Genomic DNA, 12,944 nt, shown 5'->3' with positions numbered 1-12,944 from the left:
TTATGTGGGAAAAAGAAAAGAAAGGAAAAAAGGCAATGAGACCATAGCAGAACAAGTCAGAAAAACAGTGAAAGACTTTGAGTAGAGGAGAACTGAGGGTTAGGTAATAGAATAATTGAATGGCCACAATAATAAATTTGGAAATTATCCCAGTTTCTAGGGGAAGGCAATGGGGAATCTAAATAGAGAAAGGGAAGATCTGATTTACAGAAAAAGACTACTATAAAAGGAGATCAGACTGCAGGGCAACAAAGTAGAAGCAGAAAGGCACTTTGGTAGTTACTAGGCCACATCAATTACAGAGAATGGAGGCTGCAAGGGGGTAGTGTTGAAGACAGCAGTAACTTGTCTTCATCCTGTACAAACATTTCCTTTTTGTCTCAGAAAAACACTTTCCCATCTGCTCTCACAACTGACCTAATTCTCCAACTCTGGATTCCATCTCTTCCTCCTCATTTGCATTTAATGTTAGTATTTTCTCCTTCTGAATCCAAACCACCTTCCTCTCATCAGGAGGATCAGGATCAGGATAGGCAGGCATAGAATATACCTGCTCTGGGGCTGGGGATGTGGCTCAAGCGTTAGTGTGCTCGCCTGGCATGCGTGTGGCCCAGGTTCGATCCTCAGCACCACATAAAAACGGGGATGTTGTGCCTGCCGATAACTAAAAAAATAAATATTAAAAAATTCTCTCTCTCTCTCTCTACCTCTCTTTCTCTTACAAAAAAAAGAATATACCTGCTCTTTCTGATAATACCAGGTGCTGAGGTCCATTACCAAGTAGGTACGCTGCATCAAAATCTCCTTGCCAGCGTATCCCATGCTGCTTAGGACATTCGATGGGACATTGCATGTATGCTTTAGTAAGATGACCCTGCTCAAGGTGATCGAGGGTGGATCCAGGTTTGAGGAAGTATCCTGCAGGTTTGAGGAAGTATCCCAGTCCTTGGGTTTAGGGTGTTCCCGGTTTAAGGGGTTTCCCGGTTTAAGAATATGGGTTTTAGGGAAGTTGAGGTTGAAGATTATGGCTGCTGGGATTAGGGTGTTCCTGCTGCTTGTTCCCATTGAGTTCTCGTGAGATTAGAACGGGATTTGGAAAAAGCCTCGTGGAGTAGGATTTGGGGACGGACATATTGGGAATTGCCCCTGAACGCGTGTGGAGGCTGGTGTGAGATCCGGAATAAAGAATTGCTGTTTGAACCTACAAAGCTGTGGTGCCTCCTGATTCTGGTGCCCCCCAAGACATCGGCAACCAGGTAATGTGTGGACCCCAGCTGACCCTCTGAATCTATGCTCCAATTCTGACCCACTACTCGAAGCTCTGGCTTCCCTGCTTGAAGGGTTAACATACAGACAGAACCCAAAAGGGGCAGATGTGCACACAACCACAGGCATTTTTCACATGTTTGGCTATAACCAGAAAACAACTATAATTGCAGAAAAGTTTAGACATCTTCCCTTTATCAACTATCTCAAACATCATCACTGTATCTCTATTTATTTTGCGTTTTTTTTTTTTCACAAGAGCTTATCTACCTGAGTTGTATTTAAATACAAAACTGTGCTCTTGAGGATTTCCAGTGACCTTAGAATTTTGCATTACCTTGGGTTCAGTCTGGGCATGAAACTTTCTATTTTGACTCTAGCTAGCATTTAGTTTGGTGTCCTATATATTTCACTATCTACCCTTTTGCTTTTGTATGAAGAACAGAAGATATTTTGTATGTCAACAGCTTACTGTTTATGGAAAGGAACCTGACAGCTATGATTAATGAAGTAAAGTCTCCATGTTCCAGGGCTGGCAGTAATGACTTGCATTTTCCAGTTGTGAAAAGTTTCCTCCTGTAGGCAGTTAAAGAAATGTGTTTCCTGAATGTCTTCTCTGGCTTTGATCTTTGCCCAACTCTCATCCCAAGACCAAGCAACAGAAATACTCCACTCAGTTTTCAAAATGTACTATTTGCTGGCAGCTATACTGGGTCAACCATGGATTCTTTCCATCAAATTCTACTACAGATTAAATTATAAAGTGCATAAAACCTAGTGGGTTTGCTTTGCTCTGAATTTTACTTTTACTTACCTATCAAATGTCAGTCCTGCTCCAGTTTCCTCATCTCCTTGCCTCCAACAAGATCTTTCTCTCTTGTTCTCTCTTCTCTTTGCAGTATGGTTTCACTTTTAGAAGTGTGGGAAATACAGGCAGAACCCAATTCACACTGCTCTTCTACAATTTATTAGGTGGGATATGCAATCAAACTGTGTAACCTCTCAGTCTCAGTTCCACTCCCACAGCAGTAAATATGACACATAATGTGCAAGGTTCTTATGAGGATTGGATAAGCCCACGTGGGGCAAGGGCTGACAATAATATGTAGCAGAAATATCACTATTTTCATACTATGTAGCAGTATGTAGCTCATCAAGAGAATTCTCTTTTAAGAAGAGATATTTTGTGTGTTCTTAAGTTGAAATGAGAAATATCATATTTTGAATTTAGATATTCCATGTATTTCCTATGAATCAGTCAGTCTTCACCTCCCCATTCTCAGCTGGTTCCTCAGAAGCCAAAGATGTGTTCATTCCCATTCACACAGAGTAGTTCCTACATACATGTTTACTCCCCAAACATGTTCTCCCTATTTGGAGCAAGACAGGGAATGCTACATCAGGCAATAACAGTAAGAAAATTTGCTCTTTCTCCATTTCCAAATGTTAACCATTGTTTCACAGGGTGAGACACATAGAAGAAACTAGGAATTTCTGCATATAGACTGCAACAATAGAAAACTCCCCAAACCTAGCAAAAACCTATGAGTTAAAGAGAATAAGGATATTAATATCTAATATTTATTGAGCAAAAGCCACTTATTAGATCCAAATACAAAAATGTCCAGTTTTATTTTCTCCCATAAAATGAAAGGCCAGACCTCAATTGTGGTGACCGTCTTTAAGTGATCTCATTATGGAGAGCATTAGGGTGACATGAAACTCTTTATGTCACTTCTGTTATGAGATTTGTTGCCCCTAGCTGCCTGGTAGAAATCTGTAGTTCACAGCAAGAGATTTCCAGAGATGATTGGGCTGATCCAAGTCCTGTTTCAGGACTGATATAAATGGTGGTATTCACTAAGAGTACCTTGAGACATCTGCCTGTATTCATGCAGATTTCTTAAAAGAAAAGTCACCTTGGCAATTCTTGAATGTACCTCCTCCTCTACCTGGGCTGCAAAGGAAGAGGGCTTGGCTAATTTGAATGAGGACTTAGGATAAGGCATATTGTCTTTTTAACATGCCCAGAAAAGATTTGAATCTGTACCCTCTTTAAGACAAAAACAGACAATCTGACCCAATGAATGGTAGTATGTGCATATAACTAGCTATAAATATAAGAAACTAATAAAGTATATTTCATTTCTAAACTAATGGCATCTTAGTCACTTAAAAACTTCAAAAACAGAACAATTTTTAACTATTTGGCTCAAGTAAAAATTTATTCAGGCATAAAAATTGGCAAAGGTTATACTAATGTTAAATACTTATCCCATAATCACATTTTCCATAAACCCCCCAATTTCCAAGAGTTTAACCAAAAAAAAAAAAAAGAATTGTGGAGAAAAATCTGAACATACAGTCCATAAAAACAGCATAATATTAACAGGATGTCAGGGTTTACAGATTTTCCCATTTCCTCTGTAAAAATCTTACCATTACCAAAACATGGAACTACCACTTTTGCCTTTAAATAACTGTTTAAAAACCTACTTTTCCAAAGAATTATTCATTCATCAGACACTGAACATCTACTATGTACAGTTGCTCAACTATGTACAGGTGGACTTTGTTCCTTCTGATCCTTCCTATAACACACCTGCATGATCATGTGTCATGCAGAAGATAAAACAAGAACAATAAAATATACTATTTAATATGTGTCAGGTATACTTTCTAAGCATGTTACATATATTAAACACAGGTAGGCCATAGCAATCCTTTTCAAGTGTTGCTTATAAGCTGCTCAACCTGTCTAGAATATCAACTCTTCCTTATTGCTCTTCCTGATCTACTTCCCTGCCACAATTGCATCTCTCACTACTAGCCTCTCCTAATCTGGTCCATTTTGCCCTATGATGGAACCATAATTCCGGAAGGACCCAAACATCTTTCAAGTAGGAGTTCAGGAGTACATAAAAAACAATTTCTGTCAGTAATTCCAGGAGCTAAATAAAACAAACTTTGAATTAAACTGAGAAAGAAATAAGAAAAAAATTAGCAAGTGACTCAAGTTTCCAGGATTGAGCAAACCAACTTGAGAGGGAAACTGAAAATTTTAACATTATGTTAACCTCTGACAGGCTGAAATAGCAATAAGACCATATTTGTAATTACATACCTAGCTACAGTTTTGGCCCTGCTAGCTACCTAACCTGAGAACATCAGAGTTAGAAATTACCTCAACAAATGGAGAAGCTGAGGCCTAAAGTGATAGAAAAACTTATGCCAGTTCTTACAAATCCCTACTACAAAGAATAGGTCAAATGATATTGACCAAATTATGCTGTTTTATTGATTGCATGTACAAATACAGTATACATAACAACAAATCCCACAATTATATACTACTATAATATACCAATAACAAATATGGAGAAAAAAGGATTAGGCCAGGTGCAGTGGTACATACTTGTAATCTAAGCATCTTGGGGGGCTGAGCCAGGAGTATTGCAAGTTTGAGTCCAGTCTGAGTCAAGTTGCCAGACCCTGTCTCAAAATAAAATGTTAAAAGGGGGTCTGCTGGGATGTAGCTCAGTGGTAGAGTGTACCTGGGTTTGATCGCTAATATCACAGGAGAGGGATGGGGGGCAGGGAAAATGTGTCACAGAATCAACAAACCCAGACAGAGGACCAGGTGGACCTTGTTCCTTCTGATCCTTCCTATAACACAACTGCCCTGTCATGTGATTACACAAGAACAATAATAGTATGGACATAATAAATCTTCCCATTCACAAACACATGGACATGAATTCCCTAATTTATGAAGCACTCCTTTTCTTCTCAGAGACTGCTTTCATGTGTTGGAAAGTTCAAATTATAAGAAATTGTTTACATTTTTATTACAAATTTATAACTGACAAAAATACGAAAAGTTTTCATATTTATGGGGTATTGTGAAATGTTTTAATACATACATGTGTTATATAATATTTAAATACATTGAAATGTTTTGATACATATATGTTATATAATATTTAAATAAATTTAATATAATTATCTCCTCCAACATTTGTCATTTCTTTATGGTGAAAAAAAATCAAAATCCTCTCTTATACCTTTTTGAAACTCATAGTACATTTTTGTTCTCTTCAGTTGCCCTACTCTGCATTAGCATACCAGAAGTATTTACTCCTGTATAACTCTAACTTGGTACCCATTGATCAACTTTTCCCCAAGCTCCTTCCCCATAATTCTCCCCAGAGTCCAGTAACCACCACTCCTCTATCAACTTGTATATGCAAGGCAAGCACTCTACCAACTGAGCTATACCCCCAGACCCCAAAACAACCAATCCAATGTCCAAAAACATTTCTCCTGTTTTCTTTAGAAGTTTCATTCTTACATTTAAGTCTTTAATTCATTTTAAGTTGACTTTTGTACCTTTTGACCGATGGGGGTCTAGTTTCATCCTTCTGCATGTGGATATCCAATATTCACAGCACCATTTGTTAAAAAGTCCATCCTATCTCCAGGAGGTAAGATGTTTTCTGCACCATTTTCTAAAATGACTTGACTATTGATACGTAGGTTTATGTCTAGGCTTTCTGTCCTAAGTGCTCTAAGTGTCTGTTTTTATGCCAATAACGTGTTGCCGACATTACTAAGCTTTTTAGTACATTTTTAATTGAGTAATACACTGCCTCCTGCACTGTTCTTTTTGCTCAAGATGGCTTTCAAGTTTCAGGTTTTGCTGTGGTTCCACACAAATTTTAGGAATTTTTTCCAAGTTCTGTAAAGAATGTCATTGATGCTTTATTATAGGGATTGTACTCAATCTGTGGATTTTTTGGGGGTAGTATGGACATAATAAATCTTCCCATTCACAAACATGGGGTATCTTTCCATTTACTTGTGTCCTCTTCAATCTCTTTAATTTTGTTGAGGTTGTTGGTGTTTTTATAGTTTGAGATGAAATCACTCTTCACTTATCTTTCATCATTCATGGACTCACAGCCCCTACCCCTGCCTTTTCCAGACTAAGTTAATCAAGTATCCAGTAGCTCCTTTGGCCAGGCTCAATATCCCTAGTTCCTCCAACTTTTCCTCATATAACATAAACAATAACCCAGATCTGTAAGCTTTTTGCCAGGAAGAAAGGATTTGTTGTAGTTAAAAGCACAGCCTTTGCCAATAGATAAACCCCTAGGTGGAATTTCAGTTCTGCACTCGCATCCATGCCCAAGGAATGTTTATTTGATCTGACCATATTTTGGGTTCCTTTTACATAAATTGATAAAGATGATACCGACCTCCTGAGGTTCTTGGGGTAAATAAATGTACTAATACAGGTAAAATGCTAAGTGCCATGTTTACCCCTTTGTAGGCATTCAACATATATATATATATGTGAATGGAGGAATGAATGAAACCCTAGTTGGGTACTTTGTCTAAACTCAGCACTGAGATATTTTGTAGAATAAGAAGCAAACCTGGAGAAGACCCTGCTGGGAAGATGGGCATAGGAGGAAGGCACGTAAAAGATGCAAATGAGATCTTAGGGCTATCATGGTTGATGAATTTTATACAAAGTTCACCTCAGCTCTTTCTGTTCCAAGTGTACCAACCACCCAGAAAGCAGTGTGCTTCATATATGGCATTCTGTTCAGTACAGGAGTGGAAGAAAAAGTCTTGAATGCATGTCCTTTCCTACTACTCTGGACATTCTCATAAAGATCCAACCAAATGCAAATTTGAAAGCTCAAATACTAAGTTATTTTGGGAATGGGAGAAAAGGTACTTTATATTCTTTCTCCTTCCTCTACAAAAATAGCTGAACAAACTTTCCTAACTCATTCCCCAAACCTTCATGTTTGGGCTGAGCTCAGTCCTGCAAGGTTTTACCCTCAAGAGAAAGGCCTGAGAAAGTCATTAAAGGCAAGTGAGAACCCTGGAAAGACCCAAGGAAAATGGAAATTCAATCGGATTTTTCTCCCAGGTGATCCATCCTTCAATAACAGGAAGATGAAACCAAGTAAACTGCCTCAAGGATAACATCTCCTAAATCATTATGAAATTAAATATAGCTTGAAGTGGGTATTTGGATATAGTCTGCCTTGCCTAGAATTCAGGCTCCTCTCTTTATTATCTAGATTGTGGAAAAGCGACTGAAATTACTTAGGCCTCAGTTTTCTCCACTATAAAAAAAACAGATAATGGTCCTTATAAGATTTTGAAGAGAACTAAAGCAAAGAATTCAGTTTGTTCTGTTTCTAGTATGTACCTTAGAACTATCTCATTAGGTGTAAAACAAGAAGCCTTTGTCCTATTAACATATTGTAATCAAATCATTGATACTGAGTCTATACCCTTTCCCCACTCCTTAATCTTATTCCTATGTCCCTTCTGGTTCTTGGTGGGAAGAAAAAATACTATACCAATATATTATCCACCACTTCTCAGAAAAAGCTTATCAAAGAGGAAGGAGCACATGCATTAGGGTTGGAGTATAATATAAAAGGAAAGGCACAGCAACCAGGATGTTGCTAAGCATTATGCAATTCCTACAGTGTTCTCCTATAATGAGAAATTATCTAGCCAAAAATATCAATAGTGCCAAAGCTGAGATTCACTGGTCAGAATACACAGGACATAAGGGAGTGGTGGAACAAGAGGGAGATGATAATAAGAGGATCTTGAATATCAAGCTAAGATTTCTTCTGAAAGATAATGCATTATAGGATTACAGGATTGCATTATAAGGTTTGAGATATGAAGAAAATAGAATTTGGGGACAATTTGTATTACAAAGCTTTGTCTAATATATTGGAACATAGAGAGTTCTAGGCATCCTCATGCAAGTGTACATCTTTTATATCATCTTGTGGATATAATGCCCCAACATCTGCTTGAGAAGTGAAAGAATCTATCAACAGGTTAATTTTATCTCATTGGCATGAAAAAAGAAAAATCTTGATTTCTGATCCTTCCATTGATTGGGGCTTCCTCTAAATTTTTGCAAGACAATTAAAGGGGATAGAGAGAGTCAATTTAGTCTAACTAATAGTTATGCATGATGTAGACAAAACATCTGGTTGACTGGCACTTTCATTTTCTACTTGGTTGTTTTGAAGTGGAGGGAATATAATCATTGTTGATGCTTACCAGTCATCATTGTAAACCCAGCTGATCACAGGGTAGGTTCAACTCATCCTAAAATAAAGAATCAGAGGTACCCATCTTCAACCTGAAAGACCATTGCTTACCAAAAAAAAAAAAGAGCTCTAGAGTTCAATTGAAGATCACAAGTATAAGTCATTTCATTGTGATTGTTCATATTCAAACACACTTTTGAAGTTGCCTAATGTGTCTGGGAATTTGTGTAATCCATAAGAACATTGGGCAAGGCTATGTTTTCTATACCAGGGCTATTGAGGTCTGGAGGAAGTCTCTCTTTTCTCCTCACACTCAAATTGCTATCTGCTTACAAAACCAGAAACAACCAAGAGAATGAATCCACCCAGAATGGTAGCATTGTGTATTTGTTTTAAATTCGTCTGCCAAAGAACACACCTTATTCTAATTTATCTGAAGGAATGACACAGGCCAGCAACAACCTCCGTACTTTTTTCTAACTTACAAATACTGCACACCTTTCTAAACCCAGCTCATCTGCCTTCTCTTGAACTATTCTTCATGGTAATATCATACATGGAATCATTAGCAAAGACTCCTTGGATCACTGTGTCAAGCAGAATTTGGGAGTCTTATCAGGGCTCAGTGAGAAAGAATTCTATGATCAACTAGCACTGCCTTCCATGGTCATTAGATGATGATGAGGAGGAGACACTATGTGAACCAAGTATTTGCTTTCTTCATCCTTTCCTGACTTTTATTGACAGTGTCATTAAGTTTTATCACCAGTGCTAGACACTGCTCTGGAAATAGGAAATAATAGATATTACCCTGGCTCTCCTTGAGCTTAAAGAGTAGGAAAGGGATCATTAAGAAAATAATCATATATATGAATAATAACCTCTAATGTATTCAGGACAGCCTCAATTGTTTGTTGCTTCATCCATGAAAAGCTGGTGTGTACTTCTTTGAATCCAGATAGCCTGTGGCGTGCTTTGACCAATACAACATTCTATTTGACCAATAGAATGTCGTAGGGGTGACACTGTGTTAGCTATGAACCTGAGCTTTAAAAAGCCTGAAAGGCCACTTTTGCTCTGTCCATGCTTGTCAGCAAAGTGTGAAGATTGTTGAAATGTTGGACTAGACTGCTGAGTGAAGAGCCCACACACTGAGATCCAAGAAAGGCAGAGGTCTTGTTGGACCTGACAAAGCCATCCAGGCTCCCAAACTGCTGCTTTATGAATGACCTCAGTCTTCACAATGTGGAGCAGAAAACTCACCCAGGTGATTCACATCAAATCAAAGAACTGTCAGAAACATAAATTGTCATTTTCTAATCCACAGAATGTGAGGTTCATTTGGATGCAACAGACCTCCACCACATTTCCCTTTCTACTACATTAATACATTAAAATACATTCTATTTTTTTGAAATTTTTTTAGTTGTTGATAGATCTTTATTTTATTCATTTATTTATATGTGGTGCTGAGAATCGAACACAGTGCCTCACACCTGTGAGGCAAGCGCTGTACCTCTGAGACCCACTACCCTGTTTTATTTTCTTTATGGCTTTTATCATTACCTAAAATCACTGTTTTTACTTATCTGTTGTTCATGTTTCTAAGTGGGAAAAATCTTTGTGAGAGATGAGACCTTACTTATACTGTTTCCTGCTATAACCTTGGTGCCTAGAACAATGCCTGATACAAAGCAGATGTTAATACAATGCACATAAATATTTGCAGAGTAAGAGAATAGATGATTAGTTGCAATTATAATGGATGTGGCAAGGGAAAATAGATGTTACTGTAATAGTTTCTAATAAGAGGATTATTATAAACTCCCTTGGTGAGGGAGGGGAGGGAAAGGAAGGCTTGTTTTAATGAAATATGCATCTGCTGTGTATAGGATGAATGTTAGGAAACTCTAGTTACTGTCCAGTTGACTACTTGTCTTTTAAGTAACAATATCATTTTAAACTTTCTGTGATGACAGAGTATGTTTCTGTTTTTGTTTCAAAATGGTTTTAGAACCATCTGCCAAGGATCCATCTACTAATTACCTACTTAACTAATTAAGTAGATAAGGAGACTCCTGGGTTATAAGAACATATTACAAAACTTCTCAAGAAGAGAAGACACCAAAGTCTTCTGTCTGCCACTGCTAAGGACACATAGAAGGGGAAAACTCTTCCTTCTAAATCTGAAAAAAAAGCACCTCTTCTTTTTAAACTAATTTATTTAATTAGGTATATATAACAGAAGAATTCAATTTGATTTATTGTACACAATTGCAGCACAATTTTACATTTCTATGCTTGTACACAATGTAGCGTCACACCATATGTGCAGTCATACATATACCAAAGGAATGATATCCATTTCATTGCACCATCTTTCCTGCCCCTGTGCACCCTCTCTACCCTCCCTCCCCTTTACCCAATCAAAGTTGCTCCATTTTCCCCATGCCTACCTCCTTCCCACTGTGGATCAGCATTCACTTGAACATTCAGCCTTTGGTTTTTTGAGATTGGTTTACTTCACTTAGCATGATATTCTCTAACTCCATCCATTTACCTGCAAATGCCATAATTTTATTCTCTTTTAATTCTGAGTAATAGTCCATTGTGTAAATACGCCACAGTTTCTTTATCCATTCACCTATTGAAGGATAAAGAAGGGTATCCAGGTTACTTCCACAGTTAGCTATTGTGAATTGAGTGGCTATAAATATTGTGGTTGTGTTACTATAGTATGCTGATTTTAAGACCTTTGGTTATAGATGAGGAGCAGGACAACTGGGTCAAATTTTGGTTCCATTCCAAGTTTTCTAAAGAATCTCCATACTGCTTTCCATATTGGTTGTACCAATTTGCAGTCCCACCAGCAATGTATGTGTGTGCCTTTTTTCCCACATCCTCACCAACATTTATTGGTGTATTCTTGATTATTGCCATTTCTGACTGGTGTGTCAAAATGGTCATACTACTCAAAGGGCTATACAGATTCAATGTGATCCCAATTAAAATCCCAACATCATTCCTTATAGAAATAGAAAAAGCTATCATGAAATTCATTTGAAAAAATAAGAAACCCCATGAATAGCCAAAGCAATTATTAGCAAGAAGAATGAAGCAGGAGGCATCATAATACAAGAACTTAAATTATACTACAAAGCTATAGTAACAAAAATGACATGGTATAGTAACACAATAGACATGTAGACCAATGATACAGAATAGAAGACACAGAGACAAACACACAATTATCTCATACTAAACAAAGGTGCCAAAAACATACATTGGAGAAAGGATAGCCTCTTCCACAAATGGTGCTGGGTGAACTGGAAATCTATATGCATCAAAATGAAAATAAACCCTATCTCTCACCATGTACAAAAATCAACTTAGAGTGGATCAAGGACCTAGGAATTAGTCCAGAGACTCTGCATCTAATAGAAGAAAAAGTAGGCCCAAATCTTAATCATGTTGAATTAGGCCCTGACTTCCTTAACAAGACTCCTAAAGCACAAGAAATAAAATCATGAATGAATAAATGGGATAGACTCAAACTAAAATGCTTCTTAGCAAAAGAAACAATCAATGAGGTGAACAGAGAGCCTATATTTGGGGAGTACTGATCTCCAGGATATTTAAAGAACTCAAAAAACTTAATACCAAAAAACAACCCAATCAATAAATTGGCTAAAGCTCTGAACAGATACTTCTCAGAAGAAGATATACATTCAATCAACAAATATATGAAAAAGTGTTCAACATCTCTAGTAATTAGAGAAATACAAATCAAAAGTCTCTTTTTAAATGTGAGGGGAAATTCTAAGTGTATTTTGTTATTTTTTAATCAGATTCTCCATTGGAAATTTCTTAACATATATAAATAGCTCTAAAGAGCTCATGAGGGGGAAACAGGGAAAGATCTTTGTCTCCTCTCCCTATGAAATGTTTTCTTGCTGGGAAAGAGGAAAGTAGAAGAGATCTGAGCAGAGCAACAAAAGAACCAGACACATTGTTCTGAGGCTGTGACTGAGTGACTGAGCTAGCAGCCAAGACCCTTCCTTTGAAACCAAACCACGAAGATAAGAAAATGAAAATCAGGAAGAGAACTGTATAAAACGAAAATAGGAAATAAGAGAAGTTATATCAGTGTCAATGATGGTTATACTAGTCAGCTTTGGTTGCTGTGACCAAAATACCTGACTAGCACAACATAGAGAAAAGAAAATTTATTTTTGCTTATGTGTTCACAGTTATAACCCATGGTCTGCTGGCTCCAAGGGAAACCCAATAGCAGAAGGGAATGGTGCAAGGAAGTTTCTCACCTCAAGGCAGCCAGGAAGCAGAGAGAGAGGGAGGGAGCCTAAATCAGATATATCCCCCAAGGGTATTATTCCTTCAGTCACATACCACCTGCTTACTACTACCACCTAGCAGCCCATTCACATTATTAATCTTTTAAATGAATCCCCTGCTGAGGTTCAAGCCCTTGTGATCCAATCATTTCCTGAATATCCTCTATCTAAACTTGCTGTACTGTGGACCATGCTTTCAACAACGAGCTTTTTGGGGGACATTCCA

The sequence above is a fragment of the Urocitellus parryii genome, unplaced genomic scaffold (assembly GCF_045843805.1).
Source record: "Urocitellus parryii isolate mUroPar1 unplaced genomic scaffold, mUroPar1.hap1 Scaffold_91, whole genome shotgun sequence".
NCBI classification, from domain to species: Eukaryota; Metazoa; Chordata; class Mammalia; order Rodentia; family Sciuridae; genus Urocitellus; species Urocitellus parryii.
Note: the sequence above shows the minus strand (reverse complement) of the source record.